Raw genomic sequence first — 20,204 nt, 5'->3', positions numbered from 1 at the left:
ACTATTCTCTATTTTATGTAGATATATCGTGATACAAGCACATTGAAATATATTCGTCATTTCTGAGCTTCCACCGTGGAGTAATGACGATGATATCATATGTGGACTCAAACCTCAATTATATTTTCCTAGTATTTCAGCAATTTAGTACATGCGTCAAAGACATCAGTTTTGAAATGAACTGAGAAAGAGTTGTTTTCCAATTGTTATTTAACTTCGCTTTATCTACAGTAAATATTGATTTGTTTAAACGGCTGAAATATATTTCATGAAAACAAATGTTTGATGGGTCTAGAACAATGCTGTATAACGTGCCTATGAATGTTGAAAAGAATGTTTTGGTTCCAAAAACATCCTGATCTGCACAAATTTGAAGACCATTTAATGTTGTCTTACAGCATGTGTATTATCTTCCAAATATCTATAATACATCATTGGGTACAAGATAATCAAATCAACAAACACAGAATTCGTGTCGTGACTATCCTTGCTAATGCATTTTCACACTGCATGTCACAACATAGAAAGTTTATTTCTGTCTAGTTTTTTGTTGGATATTCATGTCTGACTAAGTATGACTAAAATATTTCTGACTTGTCTAACGTTGGGGTAAGATGTATTTGGATCCACTCCTATCTTGAGCCACGTTTGGAATACTTTTAACGCTTTGACTGTTAACGGATTAAACCTTTCTGAACTTTATTACATTCTATAAATATTGTTAATTGATAGGTTAGGAGAATTTCTTGTGGTAATCATATGAAAAGGCAACGAATAAAGTGAACGACGCTGGTATAATTCCACCATCATTTTCCTTTTGGTGAATAGAGCCCCAGCTGGCAAAGGAATGTTAGGTTATAATGAAATCTTGGTATAAAACTTGATCTGCTTTTTCACTTTATTTTTGGCAGAAAGAAATATTAAAATATTTTCACTTGAAGAAGGCTTTATATATTTTACTGTGTCTATGTACTTCGTGTATGTGTGTCTATGTACTTTGTTTATGTATGTCTATGTATTTGTATGTGTAAAACATGTACACATCCCTGCAAATACTGTGACCATGATGCGATAAGCGGATGAACTTGACTGATCCTGCTGGGTATTTAGCCTTGTTTTTAAAGGGAAAAGCAATGTTGTTGATATGTCAATTCTGTCTTCTAGGATTTCTTAAATCATTGAAAGAAGTGAAAGAGTTTTCAAAATCGGCTAAATAATATAAAAGTTATATGCATTTAAATACTTGATCAAAATGATGGCCATTTTGTTTCCATAGCAACAAAAAACAAAATGGCGGATTGATTACATTTCATGACTCATATTTGAACTGTATTGACTTATAACTGTAAAATAATTTCCAGCTATAATGAAAGAAATTACCATGTTTTACACTCAAGAAACGTGAAATTAATCAAAGGTTATTTGCTTTATAAAGAATTCAGCAGTGTGTAACACTCTAAAATTGCTGCCTCCGTGATCAGCCATTTTCTTAGATTTCAAACTGCCATACCTTTTCAATAGCTTTCAGATTTTAAAACTTCTTTCAGCATTATGAATGGCTTATGGATGGCATTTATATAAAATTAACTTATTTTCAGGCATTCCTTGCCCTTTAAGTCAAAATATTTTTCTAGTATCATTACAATTATGTACGGAGTTACTTCCCACTAATAATTTGGACTGCCTGTAGTTTTGTTTTAGCGCAGATACAAGTATCCAGTATTTCTTTGCAGATATGTAACGAGGATTTGGAGATCCAGATTGGGTTTAGGTCTTTATTTCGTGATGATGGTCCCAACGCGTATACATTTGGATGTATTTTTGTACGATCGTTGTTGTTTTTCAGTCGGTGTTATGTAATGCTACCAAATGGATTTACCCATGTCAATGCCTTCCAATTCTCGTAGTAACAACACAATATCCGGAGATGATTTAGCTTAATTATAAAGCTTACAGAAAATCTATAAATGAATCTTTTCCGAAGACGTAATGTAATAGTTTGAACAGATACACGAGGTTGATTGGTCGTATTCACTGAGTATAGAAGAAAAAACTCAGACTAATCTTATATTATCCCCTAGTAGAAAATTACAACATTATTTCTGCTATAAACGAATAATGTGGCTGCAAATACTTTATATAAATGGCTTTTGTTGTCTCTCCGTCCAAACAGAATAAAGCAACTTAGGTCTTTATTTACTGTACAACGTACTGTACTCTGTACAACGGTAGAAATAAATTCAAATACTTTAAAGTCAGTGGTCTTTATTTTATTTTTGACTATAACAGGTAATCTTTTAAACAGCAGAAAGGTGTTTCTTTACACTTGATGAAAATAGTTCTTGCGTTCTGAAAATATGGTAGACAACGAATAGTTAATTCATCTCAGCTTGATGACTGGACATTATGTTCATGATCAAGCTGTATAGATAACTGATTTCTAGTCACCAACCCCACCCCATCCACTCCTCCTCCCACTTCGCCGATGTGCAAGTGCTGTAGAATTTTACGCGGACCATAAAGAGCTTGAAAAACGCCATAGGACCTAAATGATGTCTGCTTAACTAATCCGTACATACACTGCTGTAATTTGTGTGGTTACTTTCTAAGTGACGACAGGATCGTATATCACAGGTAATCCTATTGGGTCTTTGTCCTTGGTTTTTACACCAACGTAAAAACGACAAATAAACTTATCTATACACTTTATGGTGCTATTTATCTATAAAGGCACATAACGCAATTGTTTATAATGTGGCGAAGGTTTTTGTTCTTTTTTTCTTTTGAACATAACATGTTAAATCCTAATGTCGACAATTGTCTCTTTTGATATTTTTCAAAGGTCTGAATATTGATTTACACAGTTTTTACTGAATCTATTGTTTTTGATTACCTCCCTTAATATGGTATAAGTTCATGTGCTGTATTGAAAGTAAATGCATTTCCGACTATGTACAATGAAATTGTACAAAACGCTTTGTACCTGTATCTTTAAAATACTTTCGAGGATGAAACACTGAGGGCACGGTGATACAGTCTCCAAAATACAGAATCTTTGGTTGTGGGGGAGTGGGATGAATGTTTATTCTAACAGACGCATTTTTCATATTTACGTCAATTTTCTGAGTTGATTTTTAACATTTGGCGCCTTTCTTTGAAGTTAGACTCATTTGCTTTATTTTGTGAAAATATAAATGTCCCAAGTCATCTTCTTTCAGTGGTTTTAAGATACAGTGTACATCCTAGTTACTGTAAAAGTAACTGGTTTTATTAATCCCCCGCCGTGGCGGAGGGATTATAGGAATGGTCTGCGTCCATCCTTCCGTCCGTCCGTCCTTCCGTCTAACCTTCCGTCCGTAACAAAATCGTGTCCGGTCCATATCTCCTAAACCCATTGAAGGATTTTCATGAAACTTGGGTCAAATGATCACCTCATCAAGACAATGTGCAGAACCCATAAGTCAGCCTTGTCGGTTCAAGGTCAAGGTCACAACTCAAGGTCAAAGGTTTGAGCCTGCCATTTTGTGTCCGCTCTATATCTCCTAAACCCCTTGAAGGAATTTTATAAAACTTGGATCAAATGATCACCTCATCAAGACGATGTGCAGAACCCATGAGTCAGCCAAGCCGACTCAAGATCAAGGTCACAACTCAAGGTCAAAGGTTTGAGCCTTCCATTTGGTGTCCGCTCTATATCTCTTAAACCCCTTGAAGGAATTTTATAAAACTTGGGTCAAATAATCACCTCATCAAGACAATGTGCAGAACCCATGAGTCAGTCATGCCGCCTCAAGGTCAAGGTCAAAACTTAGGGTCAAAGGTTTGAACTTTCCATTTTGTGTCCGCTCTGTATCTCCTAAACCCCTTGAAGGATTTTCATCAAACTTGGGTCAAACGATCACCTCATCACGGCGATGTGCAGAACTTATGAGTCAGCCATGTCGGCTCAAGGTCAATGTCACAACTGAAGGTCAAAGGTTTGAGCCTTCCATTTCGTGTCCGCTCTATATCTCCTAAACCCCTTGAAGGAATTTTATAAAACTTGGGTCAAATGATAACCTCATCAGAACGATGTGCAGAAATTATGAGTCAACCATGCCAGGTCAAGGTCACAACTAAGGGTCGAAGGTTTGAGCCTTCCATTTGGTGTCCACTCTGTATCTCCTTAACCCCTTGAAGGATTTTCATCAAACTTGGGTCAAATGATCACCTCATCAAGAACTCATGAGTCAGCCATGTCAACTCAAGGTCAAGGTCACAACTGAAGGTTAAAGGTTTCAGCTCTGTATCTCCTAAACCCCTTGAAGGATTTTCATGAAACTTTGGTCAAATGATCACCTCATCAAGACGTTGTGCAGATTCATGAATCAGCCATGTCAGTTCAAGGTCAAGGTCACAGCTAAAATCAAAGGTTTACCCTTTCACTATCCATAGCAGTGGCGGGGGATTTAGCTGTCTTTCAGACTGCCTTGTTATTGTTCAAGGAGTAAGGATATCCTTATATATGCAAACAGTCGTACAAGCAAGGAAATTTTGAAAAGACACACTTACTTTATTATGTACAAGAACATAGACGAAAAATGTCTCATTTTCCTTTCCAAGGACTTTTCCGTAAGTCATTCTATTTGCTTTCTAACTTTCATTGAATAAGTTACGTTTCATAAAAGACTGTTTCAATAAAAGAAACGAATTTTAACGATAGTTCGTACTTTATATGCACTGTAAGGAAAAACTTAGATTATATGATATGATTATCATGACAACAATAATTGTTTTGTAAATCAAAGAAACATATTTTTATTTATCGAATTATAAGCAAAATTAAATTTCACTACAACCCAGTAACAAATTCTCAGCAGAAGTATTTAAAAGGAACACAATTCAGAGACGTACACGGGTATTTAGGCGGACATTCAAGCGAGCGCTATAAACAGTTCCTGCACATTACATTTGCACATTTGTCTTTAAACAATCCGCAACTCTAATATACTATTATATTTCTGTCCCTTGAAATAAATCATACTGTACCTAAAAGACCATAACAGGTAAAGTGAATAATGTTAAACACAATCACTTTTATCTAACCATTTCTGATAATGTACCTGCAAACAGTTACATATTTGGGGTGTTACGGTGTTTATTACCTTATTATTCTAGTCTCTAATACACGGCTACTAAACCCTAGCGCCACCACTAAAACGTGATGGTAAGGAAAAGAGCTATCGACATTTCCGTGGTGCAGTTATCACCAGTTTCAATCTGTAAATGTTTACATTCTGTCTTATATTTTTATTGATAAATTTATTTCAAAAATCGGAGAATCTAGTAAGAACACTTTTACTACAGGATGACTATAATTTCATTAAAATATTATGAAAATTAAGATCTGAACAAATTAAACAGTTTTATTTCTCATATAACCAAAAAATCTACAATCACACACAGAAAAGCCGAGCATTTCCGAAATAAAGGTGTCCACCACATAATATTTCCTATGGCCATTTTCATCGAGAAATGTATCGTTAAACATATCTAACCTGCTGAACTCCATCTGCATTGAATCAAGAAACAAGATACATGTAACATCAGCATGTGGAATTTTCCTGCCTGCGACTCTGAAATGACAGAAACTCAAATTTTACATTTTCTTTTTCAAATATTTCCAGAACATTTATTAATACCTCTGAAATGGTTTTCTCTTTGTTAAAAAGGAAGGAATCAATCGACTTATCTGCCTAATTAATGACACGTGCACCAAATTAATACAATTAAGTGTCACATTCTTCCATTTCACTAATATTAGTACTTCTCCATATTCATTGTCATGACTAGAATCGTCTCATATCTTAAAGTGTTTGTTAATTTGAAAGTGACTGACTTTTCAAAAGTTTTGTTTTAATTGGAATGCGATTTCAGATTTATGACCTATTTTTTTGATCGGTGAACAAATTAAGTCTTTTTTTTTTTTGAGTGACATTATTTTGGAGGAGTATGTGTTCTGGTTGTAGAACCTGCTTTCAGTGGGATAGTTGTGAGAAACAGTTCTTGAGCTGATTTGAAATGGATACGTGGCTTTCAATCAAACTTTCATTTGATTAATTTACTTTTCATTGATTGATTTTTCTAGTAAACACAGACAATTTCCTTATTCTGTTCAAAATGTCAGACAGAATGAAGACTTTGAGTTTAAATATGTCCTGACCAATCACCAACCTTTACATTTAGAGTGATGTTTTAATCGATTGAACAATTATCAACATAATAAAAAATTCTTGTAGTGCCAGAGTGATAAATATTAGAACAATATAAAAGTTCTTCAATATTGCAATATTGGTTTGTGTTTTAAAAGATGAAATCAGTGTACACGGAATTTTTTTCAAAAAGGACCTTTTATGATAAGTGACCTCTGACGGTCCGGTCATCCGACCTTTCGCGATGTATGCACGCTTTTCGCCGATGTTTGACTTGCAGATCAAGATATACTTTTGCCCCAGTCGAATATGAAAAAGGATGAATATTTAGCAGGGAACACCACGTTAAAAAAACACAGCCTACATATACCAAAAGATCACACGCACACGCACACACGCTCACAAAGACAAAACTTAATATCTATAAAATACCCGCACGTATAGATATTTGAACGCAAATTTTTTGCACTTGTTTTGCTTGCAAGTGTTTAATGTGAATACACAGATAAAGATTTAGTTTGGCCCGTGCCGAATAATTATTTGCGGAGGTATTACCTTAGTTATCACATGTTTGATGTCGTTGGAGTGAAATATAGCCTTGTCATATTTTTGGTATTACACTAGTACAATATCATTTTGACATTGACGTAAATTCAAGTATAAAAGTATTCTTCATGATTTCTTCAATATCGGTCTCGCTTTATCTAATTATTTGCTAATTTATCTTCATTGTCGACGCCTAACTGTAATATTTAAAAAATTTCAATCATATTCCAAAACACCATCCTTTGTTATTAATGATTCAATTCTTGTGGGTATAATTTCCCGAAATGTATATTGTTCTTCCTGAAGTTGTCTCTGTGATTGCCAAACAGTCTATAAAAATACAACTATTCTTTGTTTTAAGTTGTATCACCAAAGACATATTCTTTGTAGTGCTGACAATTACTTATGAAAAAACCGACAGTTTTTGATTCTCTTGTTACAATTGTTTTGCCATATCTGAAATAATTATTTATTTGTTTGGGATAATATTAATGTTTATAAAAACAATGTTTCCTTACTTTAAAACGAACCAGCAAAGCATGCTTATGAATCTTTTAAAATATTGGTTTCGTTCCCACACGTCCTGATCTTCACATGTTTGAAATCTTTTTCGTTTCTAAAAATATTTGCTCCTAGTTTGTCAGCTATCTCTCAAAATTGAAAATATTTATCTCTCAGAACTGAAAATATTTATCTATCATCTTGGCAGAAACACGGCATATCATTTATTTCGTACGCAAGTCATTTCATTTTAAAAACAAATCATGCATAAATATCATAATTTATAGGCCTTTCTAGAAAGAAACAAATCATAATGTTATGATTTTGTTGAGATTAGACAATTATCGTTCATTTGCAGGTTTGATGAAGTTCATATGGTTATCACACGAAATATCAGAAATAGATTTAGCTTCTACACATGTCATCAAGAATATATATAATGGATTTTTTTTTATTTATTTTTTTTTTTGAAAACGAAATATATTTGTTTACACAGATACTCGAGTTTGAAGGACCGTAATATAATATTATCAGTATACGTAACAAATAACACGGACTGAAGTACTTCATGTGAATATTTTTTTGTCGTCTATTCGTCCAGTTAAGTAATATTTGCAGACATCGAACCGAGTGATTCTCCCATAGTGGGTTTAGTGATTAATTGCTGATAAAATTGGGTTTCATTACAAGTGAACTGCTGACTGGTGGAAAAAACGAACTATACACATGTATGCTGGTATGCTGGATGTGTCGTTGTATGAGCAAACATTCGTACTGTGTTATGAATTGCAAATATTTTCCCCGCAATTACACACCATGGGTAACGATGTTCCTTCTGCAGACAAAAATATTTTACATTTCATTCATATATTTAAATATTCACTTGAGACTTTTTCTTATTTATGCATATTATCTTTTAGAACATGTCGTTACCTCAGTGCAAAAAGTGGATAACTCCATTGACTTAAAGGAGGACTTAGTCACTTTTTGCGCTAAGGTGACGATGTAATATCAAAACACGTAAACTGGTGCTATTAGTACGTTAGACAGCTGTATAGTTAAGTCGATAGGTCATTCGCTCTGTAACTGAGGGGGTCGAGTTCCTAACTGACTGCTATTTTTATGCCCCCGAAGATGGGCATATTAAACCCGTCCGTGTAAATTCTTGTTGAGACTGTAATTCTGCCACCCATACAGGGATTTTGAAATAACTTGGCATAAATGTTTACCATAATAAAACAATCTGTCAAGCCCTAGCTCCAAGGTAAAGATCACACTTAGAGGTCAAAAGTTAAGACAGGGTCTGTTTCGTGTCCATTCCATAACTCTGTCATCCATATATGGATTTTGAAATAACTTTGCCTAAATGTTAACCATATTTAGACGATGTGTCATGCGCAAGACCAAGACCATTAGCTCCGAGGTCAATGTCACACTTAGAAGTCAAAGGTTAACAGGCTCTTTTTCTTGTCCGGTCCATAACACTGCCATCGATGAAGGGATCGTAGAATTACTTGGCATAAATGCTCGGGGACATTTGTCACTCATAGTGACAACTCTTGTTCTTACACTAAAACATATGTACTACCCACAAACATATAGCAAATGCATAGTTTCAAATCTTTCCTTATTTTGAAACTTCTGTTTGAACAGAAAAATAATGTTACAATGGTAACTGCTGTTTTATTTTTCTGAAAGCATGAGGACATTGATTTAATTGTATCATATTAATATTGTATCATTTGTAATGTCTAAATGCATCAGTCACATTATATATATATGTCTTTTAAGTTTGCTTTCTTACTTAATATTTTATCTTAATTCTGTGTTGATCTTAACCTAAGCAAGATAAAAACAGGATCAGTCTTTACTTGATTTATTCTACTCGTTGGAGATAATGAAATGTGCAACGTCCCCTAAATGCCCCCAAATGCCCCTTAAACATTCTTTAAAAGTATCTACTTCTATGTTCGCACTTTACTGTTGTTCTCCTTATACAACAGCAGCAGTAAGAAGCGGTCTGTCCTTCGAACACATGTACTGTAAACAAGATCACTATGCTTGGTAGAACTGATGTTTACCTGTGATATTACAATGAGTATGTCCCCCAATCCAAACATTTCAGTCGGCACTTGTGTTGTAATGTGATCTTTACCTTATTGGTACCAGACTGAATTATTTTCATATTTGTTCAATATGCAGTGTTTGTTAAAATAGAAAAAGTTGATCTGACGAACCGGTGAGCAGGTATTCTTCTACTACCACATGAATAAATAAACAGGTAATCCTTGACCTTACGAATCGATCGTCATGTATTAATGACATTTAGAAGGTGATTGATGTTATTTACTCAGTTTGGAAGGAAATGCATTACTTAGATTAGATAAAGAGTACAAAGTAGAAATATTACTGTTGTCAAATATAATGAATGCTAGTGAATACTTTATTCTTTGGGTTTCTTTATGCCATCCATATTTATGAATACCATTTGTCAAAAAGGTTCTTTATAAGCTTTCGTCCATTACACAGATCATACGAATGAAATGTCAAATACTGTGAAAAAAAGTTGTTCTACTGCTGGGAATATAATAGTATACATACATTGTATCATCGAAATTGTATTTTACTTGCGTTTGACAGCATTTATGTTCAGATTGGTGTGATCGTTCATTTTGAAAGTTTACGGGGTTTTCTGTAGATATAGGACTGGCAGTGTATTATATCGGGAGCTGCACTTAACTTGATTGTCTTTGTTTCAGACAAAAAGCACAATATTATAGCTGCCCTACTGTCATTCAGATATACTTAATTCTTTGAGCGAATATTATACCAATCTTTATTTAAATGGTTGTTTCCACTGTTTCTTAAACTAGCATGGAGATATGTAGAGTCCTTGAATGTTTTAGATCTTGCTAATTTTGAAGGTATCACTTCTTTTGACAAAGAAAGTTTCACTCTATATTTAGAATCATATAATGCCCAAGAGATTTGTCGACAAAATATTTCATTCTTTGCTAAAAATGTAAATGATAAAGAATATGTAATAAAACGTATAACAGTACCCCTTGAAAGCAAAGCAAGCAAGCAAGTATAAATAATAGCAGGCACGATTTGACTGAGTATGTTCCAGAGAGGTAATGAAATGTACAGCATATGCCCATCTTTCTCGAAAATATCTTACATTAACTGTAGAAAAATTATCATCAAATATATTTTATTTTTATAAATATATAGACTGATCGTGCATATAGGGCTATCATAATTAAATGTTGCAAGACGTTTGTTAAAAAATGTGGTTCAACATGTACACATGTATACTGTGTTTAGTTGTACATGTAGTCAGAGCGTATGTGAAAATTATATTTGTTTATTTTAAGATTGCAGCCATTATTCATATTTTCAAAGACGAAATTAAGGTTTAGTATACCTTTAAGCGGACTTCTTTATTATAATTTATTAACTCCACGATCCCAAAGGACCAGAAAATAAAACAACACTGAATCCAAATGTAAACTCAGTGTCAAATTTATCATTTCTACAATAACCGGCTTAGGAAATAAACTTTAAGATAACAGACGGGGCGTCTCTCTTCTTTCAGTCAAATTCAGAAAAATCACTCTGGATGTTATTGAAAGATTACTGACTGATTAAAGACAAACAAAAATTATAGGAATCTTTATGATCTCGCAGTATTCTATAAAAAGTGATCTTCTGTAAGTGATATTTCTAAAATCTGCAAACATGTACCTGGAGCATCTATAAATATTAACCTAAAAAACGTCAAGAAACAGTTAAAAGAAGATCAGTTTGGCGAGTTGCAACTAATTCACGCACATATCTGTAAATTCAAAGCAGAAGTTTTGAAATATGTGTATTTTCCGCGATTATTCTCAGTGTAATTTAAGATATACACTACGCGACATGCGATCACTCAAAATTTAAAAGAATCGCCGAAAATCCGTCTCATTTATTAATTTGTTTATTCATATTTAGGGAACTGCTGTACTTTATGTCTTTTGCAAACAAGCGGTTCGGTTTAGGCACGTTTAATTATTGTCGTGTAGCACGACCGGCCTGTGTTTTCTTCACCATGCATATGATACAACCATTTTTCGATAAATGAGAGGACAGTAGTTTAGGACAGTATTTTATGCTAGTAAAAAGTAAATACCTATCCGTCTAGGCAAACCTAATCCTGGAGATTTGGTTGAAGATAATTGTATTGCTTTCTTACACGACATTTACTGACAATAATTCCAACCAAAACAAATAGTTCCAGTTTTTTTCGGACATAAACCATTAAGGCTTCGCCATGCGATATTAAATGCAACTAGCTGGTATGACTAAATAAGTGTGTGAATGAAACTTACTCCTTGCCAGACTCAATCGATTCTGGAACATTTGTTATTTCTAAGGTGGCATTTAGCACTTACGCACGTATTTCGTGGAAGCTACTCGACCAACCAAATCATATCGTAGGCGGCTAAGGTAAATGGTATCAATATGTTTGTGTAAGGAGTGAGCGAGTTTTACGGCTAATCGACACAAAAAGGTCATATATCGCCGAAGGAGGCGATAAAGACTGTTATAGCTAAACACCACCTTTAATCTGGTCATTTACTTTGGGGAGTGTTAAGTTAAATGTTTCTGAGCATAGAATTTGCCTTTTTACCATCAAGTTATAGTTTACCAAACATTTAGTCTAGTGTTTTAATATTTAGCTTATTATGTTTTAAATTTGTTTAGCTTTTCATGTTTAGCTTATGATTATCATTTTCTTACTTCAGCTATTTAATCGAGATCTAAGATTTTTCGAAACGCAGTCTCTCTTTTTTAAATAGCTATTTATATACAGGATATATGTGGTAATGCTGTCATTCATATGGTAATAGATAATCAATGAAGTTCTCCAAATGAACATGGAGAAACAGATTTCACACATCGGAAGCATCATTATGAAGATTAAGCAGTTTGTCTGGGAAATCATCTTGTTGAACAGGCGAAATTGATCGAGCACTCTCTATCCCGTGTTTACTTTCTGCAGGAAATTACCATGTTGTCTCTTCTATTTTAAAAGTGTTCTTTCGTCTCATTAAACGACACATACAGTTAAGTGATGACAGCAAGTAAATATATATAAAAAGTGAGCTTTGTAGCATTTCTATAAATATACACTTAAAAAAACCCTATAACCCGTTACCTTCCATTTAATAAAAAGCGATATTCGATTAGGAAACATCCACTTGATTGGAGCCATCAAATTGATGCTATCATTATAATCTTGATTCTACTCAGTTTGTAAATATTGCACATAAATACAGACACTACGTAAGAATGAAACATGGTTTTAAGTTGTACGTTATGAAAGACATGTTCATGCAAACTCTCTGACATCCTGCTATTGAATTAAGATCTGGAAGTTCTCTGATTGCTCGCCGACATGAATATGTACAGGAGAATTCTTGATAAGAAGATATCTTCTCTTCTAAGATGCCTCCAAACAGCTAAACATTTTTAAAGAAAACTTGTTTCTGTTTCCATGGTAACAAATATTGATAATTGCGTGCGTTCAAGTACTAACAATTAAATCGTTTTAAGCGGCTAAGCATTTTCAGCAATAAGTACATTATCATGTTTCTATATTAATATACCATGGGGACATTTTTGATGTGGTAATTACTAAACTTCATTTTACCATTATTGCCTTCCATATCCGTTTCTGATTGACGTGTTGCGAATAGATGCTTTAGCACACTTAATATTGCCTCCAAAAAATTGGGGCAGTTTTCAAAAATACCCCAGTGTACAGTATAATTAATTAAAAGACAAAGGATTGGCCTTCTAATTGCTGTGACTAACAGGCGCTGACGGCCTGATGACTGTCTAAATCAATTTATTTTAAGTTCTCTTTTACATTTACTAATTAATTACATATCTAAAGAGACAATAGTAGGCGATTTAAAGGTACTTTATTCAGTAATTGCTTGCCAATAGCATATACCATCAAAAGACGAAATTATACCAGGAACGTCTTTCTCTCATAACATTTATTTTATATAACTATTTAACTTGAAAAAAAAAAACAATTTAGAATATGATGAAAAGTCGAAATGCATAAATTCTCCAAAACAATTTTTGCTGTTTAAGATTGTTGTTGTCTTCGTTCTTTTTTTTTTCAATTGATTTTTTGAGCGAACCGTAAATCTTTGCCGAAAGTTCTTACAGAAAACTTTTCACTAATATTTCTGAAGAATGAGATAAATCAGCACTTGATTAAAGAAATACACCCCGTTTGAAGATTTTAAAGGAAAAATGCTTAAATTCATTCTTGTCCCAGTAAAGTAATAAATTTTAAGTTATTGTGTATTTCGTTATATTACACGTCGTTGTGAATTTGACTACTTGTTTTATGGTCTTAGTGAATCATTTCTGGCCCAGTACATTTCAATAACATGTTCTTGCTGACGCCTCTTTCAAGAAGAGACAGCTTTACGTAATTAAAATATTGCTTCTTTTGCTGTTGAAAACATGTGAAAATGTAAAATTATTAAGTAAGCTATACAATCTTGTGATTTGTACCAGAAATAGACAAACCCTCTTTGATAGCTTGACGTGAAACAAAGAAAAAAGACCCACTTTACCCAGAGCTAATTTTGGTAAAAGTGAAATACGGAAAAGCCCTTTTACTGATGCAAATATGAAAAGTGCAAAAGAAAACTCACACATTTTGAAGAATGACTATCAAGTAAAAACAAAATAAGTTTCTTAAATATATGAAAAAATACAGAGAAACTTTTGATACAATAACATATCGGTTGCATTTTATTTCCCATGTCACTTATGTGAACAAAATGCAGACCGACAATCAATATAATTGTTTAACAAGAAATGTAAACACATTTGTACGACCTAAAGGCTTGCACTTGTGTGAAGGGCTACCGTGACCGAGTGGTTAAGAACAGAACAGCAGAACTGAACTGAATTCTATTTCTAGGATTTGAACATACAAGTTCCTCACCCGTCACATGTATGAAAAAGAGTAAATTAAGGTCTACATACATACATATACAAGCATGTAAGAGTACAATTATACATATAAAGAAGAAAAGGAAAGTGATCAAAATTTTCCAAGCATCCAGCTGAACATTTAATAAAGAGTCTCTAATTTTTAATGCATCTTGGATAGTCGAAAGCTTATTTAAAGTTTTGTTATTTTTGACAATAAACAGTTCAGTTAGTTTCCACATGCTTGGTCTCTTCCAGTATTATTGCGGTATTAGAGTTTTTCTTAAATTTGCATATTTAGGACAACTCAAAGTAAAATGATATTCATCCTCTACCAGTCTATTTTCACCACACACAAGACACAGTCTGTCGCTTCTTTCAAGGCATACAGACACTAAATAGAAAAATGGCGCGAAAAAAATGGTAGCGAAAAAAATGGTTCGCATAATGGCGGATACAAATTGTCCTCAGTTTTTTGCTCTGTAGAGCTATTTTCCTTATTTTCTTTGCATTTTTTTTTGTGCTAAAATCACATGACAGATCTATACTTGACATGTAGGTAGCATTTTCATAATGAAATAACATGACAAAATCTTTCATGGAAACTTAGATCATACACCACCAGTATAGTTTAGGGTCTCATTTTTAGCTGATTTTGCAGTTTTTGTGTTTGACTGAAATTATTTTTCTTGCATCAAACATGACCCCCACTTTTCTTTTGATTTTTATTTAGCACTGACAGTATTCTTCAAGAAAATGTAGGTTACAGACATTTAAAATGGGTCCTGATATGTGCTGCGGCCATTGGAAATAAGTCAATTTTATATGGAATAAAGAACAACAACTATTTAGTGTGCTATAACCTCAAGACGTAGATTTCATTTTATCTAGGTATTCTTCATCGCCAATTTCTGGTTTTAAGTATTCAGTATACACCGTCAGTACTCTATTTGCATTTTTATTTTCATTCCACTCTTGTGTAAAAGAGTCAATCAGTCTCTGTTTAAATTCTGAAATGAGTAAGTTAACTACGGGACCGCCTCGGTAGCTTAGTGGTAGAGCGTCCGCTTCGAGTGCGGGAGGTCGTGGGTTCGATCCCCGTCCGCGTCATACCAAAGACGTAAAAAATGGTACTAGCAGCTTCTTCGCTTGGCGCTCAGCATTAAGGGGATAGTGCTAGGACTGGTCAGCCCGGTGTCAGTATAATGTGACTGGGTGGGGTATCATGCCACGTGTCTACGGCGTGATATTCCAGTGAGGCAGCACTATAAAGTTGGGCATTGTGCTCACTGCTACAAGTAGACACCGTCGTTTATATGACTGAAAAATTGTTGAAAAAGACGTTAAACCCGAACACACACACACACACACACACACACACACACACACACACGAGTAACTACGGTGAAGGTCACATACCTCATCTCGATATTGGTGCTAAACCTCTATTAGGGTGTATAATATTTCAAGGAAGGAGGCCAGTTTTTCCAATAGGTGCTGATTTTTAATGTATGTCAGTACTCCATACAGGTTATTGAATAGTTTTGTATTGATGAACATTCAAAATACGTTAATACAATACGTTGTTCCTTCTATCTTACAAAGTTTACTATAACTTGTTTTCAGTGTCTTCGAATCCGATATATCAGATCTATTCCCGGTATTACGTCCTTACAATTGCACAGACTTACGACTTTGATTGATTTACGAGATTGAAACAATTTAACTTTTGGGAAATAAATACAAAACATAACCCAAATGTATTAAATCACCATGAAAGAATGACAGACAGAAAATTACAATTGGCTGATTTTTCATGTTCTAAATATCTGTTTTGTAAAATTTTGCATGTTAGGAAAATGCATAGACAAAATTGGAAAAAGCAATTCACAGTTTAAATATTTACTTACGTTACACAATATAGAGTTACAAGTACAGGGTCTTCTATCCGAGTTGATCATAGATGACACATACAAATGACGATTGTAGACAATATAAAGTAGAATTGCATGCCTGCTTTGTAAGTTAAATCACCCATCATAAAATCTGTCTTGTGATATTTTTTGTATACAAAAATCTCTATTTGTATAGTTCATGTATGAGCACACTTCGATCTATCAGAAAACAAAGTCTTTTCTATTATGTCAGAGACAAAGTGACTTTTATTGACCAAATAGTGAGACTAAAGAGCTCCAAGCTCCATGTAGCGTTTACAGGAAAAATTTCAAGGCATTGTCATGCCGAGAAATTGTATAAACCTATAAATCTTTCCGGTAAATTACGTTATGCAACCGATCTAGACATTATTGGACATTGTAGAAATCATTTTGTGACAAAGATGCCTTAGGTGTAAGTGTAATTATTTTGTTTTCTAGACACTCAGTTCATTCAGGTATGTAATTGATAAAGGTGTATGTAAGTGTATGAAACCAAATGGCCAAGCAAAGAAACATATTGGGGCACCGCTCTGGGAGCTCCAGATTGCTTGTTTTGGGTTTAGCGCCGTTTTTCAACAATTTTTCAGTTATGTAACGGCAGACAATTACAGACTGATTTTGACGTTCGAGAGTTCCATTTATACACTCGTCTGTCGAATAAGGAACTCAGCATGTTTTTATCTTATTTAGGGAAAGAACCACTATCGTACTAAATAACTATTGAGGCTATTTAACTTTAGTATAATTATGTCCTTTTCTTTCTCAAACCATAGATAACCAGAGCCAAGAATGACGGTCAGAATATATAAGAGAAATGATTTAAAAAGTAAAAAAAAATATTATCTAGTCGGTGCCAGATTATACCCTAAATACATAAAATATAATACGAAATGGACAAAAAGCAAATTTACAATAAGGGCACCGCCTTTGAACGGTCAGTGACTCGTTTAAACAGGTAAACCTCATACTAACCCATACTAACCCTATTTTCAACAAGTTATACACCCCGCCGGAGAAGGCTCTTACATCAGTGACAAGATACTACATTATGTAAATTAAAACATTTAAATAGGATACATTTTAGGTAAAAGTGCACCAATGTATTCAACAATTTGTCTGAAGTCAGAGGCAAGACTAAGCAAGTTGTATGTATCTAATATTTTACTGTAAATCCCAGTGAATGATTTAAAACTTTAGACTTTGAAATTCGTATAATACCACTTCCTTTTGTCAAAATGAACTCCCAAAGATCGAATTTTTTTTACTTTACTGAATTCTTTCCAATCTCATTACTTCTTATTATGACACTTCCTGTATTCGATTTTCCCTGGCGAGTTATGGAGACGATTTGTCTTAATAATTAGCCGAATACAAATTATTTTCAAACGAAAAACAGACAGACTGTGAAAATATAGAGATTGTGGAAGAACTACCGACTGTAAAAACCCGTAAAATAATAATATTAAACACGAAGCCAAGATTTACGCACATTGTAGAATAATATGCAGAAATGTGACAAATGGAGGCGCGTTTATTTATGTCTATGTGTAATTGGATTGATATTTTAATTATATCTGTTATAACTGTTGTTACAGTCTGGCTCACAATAAGTTAACACACAAATTATACTTAATATTTCCACAAGCAATCTGTCAACGACTGTATGTACAATTAAAACTTTTGATTATTCTATAAGAAAACAAACCTCATTTGTTACAAATTAATACTTCCGCATATTCCATTGTTAATGTCACTGATTAACACTTAGAACGATTGATAAAACTACCTTTTCTGTTTAAGTGTAACTGAACTTTGCATATGTTTGACCCGAAAGTTGTTTGTTTTTGTAGAATAGAAAACAAAATAACAACCAAATCAAAAAATTGCCATATGATTTTTATGGAACAGGCAGTAGTAAAATCAGACAAATTGCTATAAATTCCTTGCTGCTGGACAAACAAACCCAGTTGTGTGACCACCCAGTTGCCTCACTCCTTAAAAGTGGTCATAGTACGGAACAATAATTTGACAGTTGTTTTACTGTAAAGAGTCAAAACAGTAAAATGTTTGAGATCAGACTTGTATTTTCTGTATATATAACATTTGCAAAACGATGTGAAAATGTCGCATTTTATCCAGTTTGTGCGTTATACTCGCATAAAACCCGAAGATGATGATAGAAATCTTATAAAAAAAAGACTGGATTTTCTGAATGCAATATGTATATTTATATTCCCTATTGGCAGTTCAGTCACTAGTGAATGAAAAACAAAGTATCAATAAACAATCTATATGTCGTAAAACCTCAACACATTTCAGATTGACGATGATTAAGTTTGTTATTTTACACTTGAGATGCTGACGACAGACGGAAACAATGGCATTTACTCATTATACCCAGCCAGACGTAACCTTTTAGAGAATTTTGATATTGTGTCTACGAATTTATTCCACAGGCCACCATAATGCAAAGCATATCATAATTTCGATTTAAGCGCTTGGTTTCAAAACTACCATTACTGTGCATGTACATAAACTGCCGACGACTATCATTATAATAAAACTATTCAGATTTGTTATATACCTACGAATTTTCTCTCGACTACAGCGGAACGCTGTATTCAACTCCCATCGGGTATGGAGAAATATTCAATCGGAAATGACGTAATTAATATTGGCGTCTAGACGTCCCATGCGTCAAATAGTTCAGTTCACCGCTCCAAACCAGTTATCAGTCTTATCTATATATAACTTTGGCTGATGTAACACTAGAAATATAATATTAAGAGCTCTTGGTTAATGAAGTTTTTTCGGGATTGTAACAAGACGAAAAATGGTGCCTCACACATCAAAGGAAATTTTTTTTCTGATAATTATGTTGTGTTTTATTTTTCAAATAAAGAAAACAGAGAAAATTTTCAATCTGGTTATTCTAATGAATAATTTTGAGCGTTCAGATATAATTCTATTTAATTGATTGTTCAGTTGTATTGCGAAGCTCGGTGTTTGAAAAGCTAATACAAGTAAGTGGTGTTAGTTTAACTCGCCAGTTTTCAGAGCTTCTCGGCCTTGAGTCGCCTACCCAACTTTTAAAACCTCACACGTCTGTAACCACACACCTGAAATAAAGATATTGCAACATTAACATGACTGTATGCCTATCGTTACAAACCATCTGCAATATATCCCTAATATCTAGTTTTCTGTTTACAAGACCTGAATTTGTGCTCTCCCGGTCGCGGAAACTGATGACGAAAAAAACTAAATTTGCCAATTTTCAAATCGCTGTAGAAAATTCCCTGCAAATGATAGCCCAAACTGCTACATGGTTTCATACTCCGCTAACACTGTAAAAACTGAAAATAAGCTCAAATATATGTGCCATCCGTACCGTTTTTTTTTTTCACTATTCCAGTTTTCCTGAGGCCTCTGCTAAAATGACAATTCCACTTTAAGCTAGCTCAGCGGAGGCATGTATTCGCATCTGCAAGTCATCACGTCATAATATCAAGATCAAGGCTGCTCAACTATTTTTTTTTAAATAAATGAAACTCAATTCTAGCCACTGAAACTTCAATTCTAGCAATTATTATTATTTTGAAGTTCAAATATGCACTTCAATCCTTAAATTGCCTCTTATTTGTAATTTGGCCAATTCGACACTAACAGCTGAAAACTGTTTACTGCCTCCTAAGAGCAGGACAGATTGTGTATTAACTGGATTTAAGCATGCTCAAATAGTACGAGAGCCCCTCGTATCTATAATTAAAAAGCATACAAGTGTACAGATATTCAATGAAATCACATTTTCAAAGATAAAAATAATATTTTTTTGAAAATGGAAATGGGTCATAAAATGAAATAAAATAGTGTCATTCTGCATAGACGTTACATGTATTTACTAAAATGCACTTATATATTTATAATATTTTATAAATTACACCGAAAACAAAATTATTGTTATAGACGTCGCACCTTTATAGTATTAGTGAATGCACCATCTTCAACATTGTTGTAGCAAAGA

At 33.8% G+C, this 20,204-nt stretch overlaps 1 protein-coding gene and 1 non-coding gene across 2 annotated transcripts in view; both read left to right on the top strand.

Annotated features, from left to right (window-relative positions):
* Positions 1-20,204, top strand: part of LOC128555182 (neuronal acetylcholine receptor subunit alpha-10-like) — a 111,667-nt gene that overhangs the window by 19,650 nt on the left and 71,813 nt on the right. The gene's annotated exons all lie outside the window — the stretch shown is intronic.
* Positions 15,278-15,353, top strand: Trnas-cga (transfer RNA serine (anticodon CGA)). Its single transcript has one exon. It is a non-coding gene; the product is annotated as a tRNA-Ser (tRNA).

This window comes from Mercenaria mercenaria, chromosome 2 (assembly GCF_021730395.1).
Source record: "Mercenaria mercenaria strain notata chromosome 2, MADL_Memer_1, whole genome shotgun sequence".
Classification (NCBI taxonomy): domain Eukaryota; kingdom Metazoa; phylum Mollusca; class Bivalvia; order Venerida; family Veneridae; genus Mercenaria; species Mercenaria mercenaria.
The sequence above is the reverse complement of the archived record's forward strand: the minus strand, read 5'-3'. Positions and strand labels throughout refer to the sequence as shown.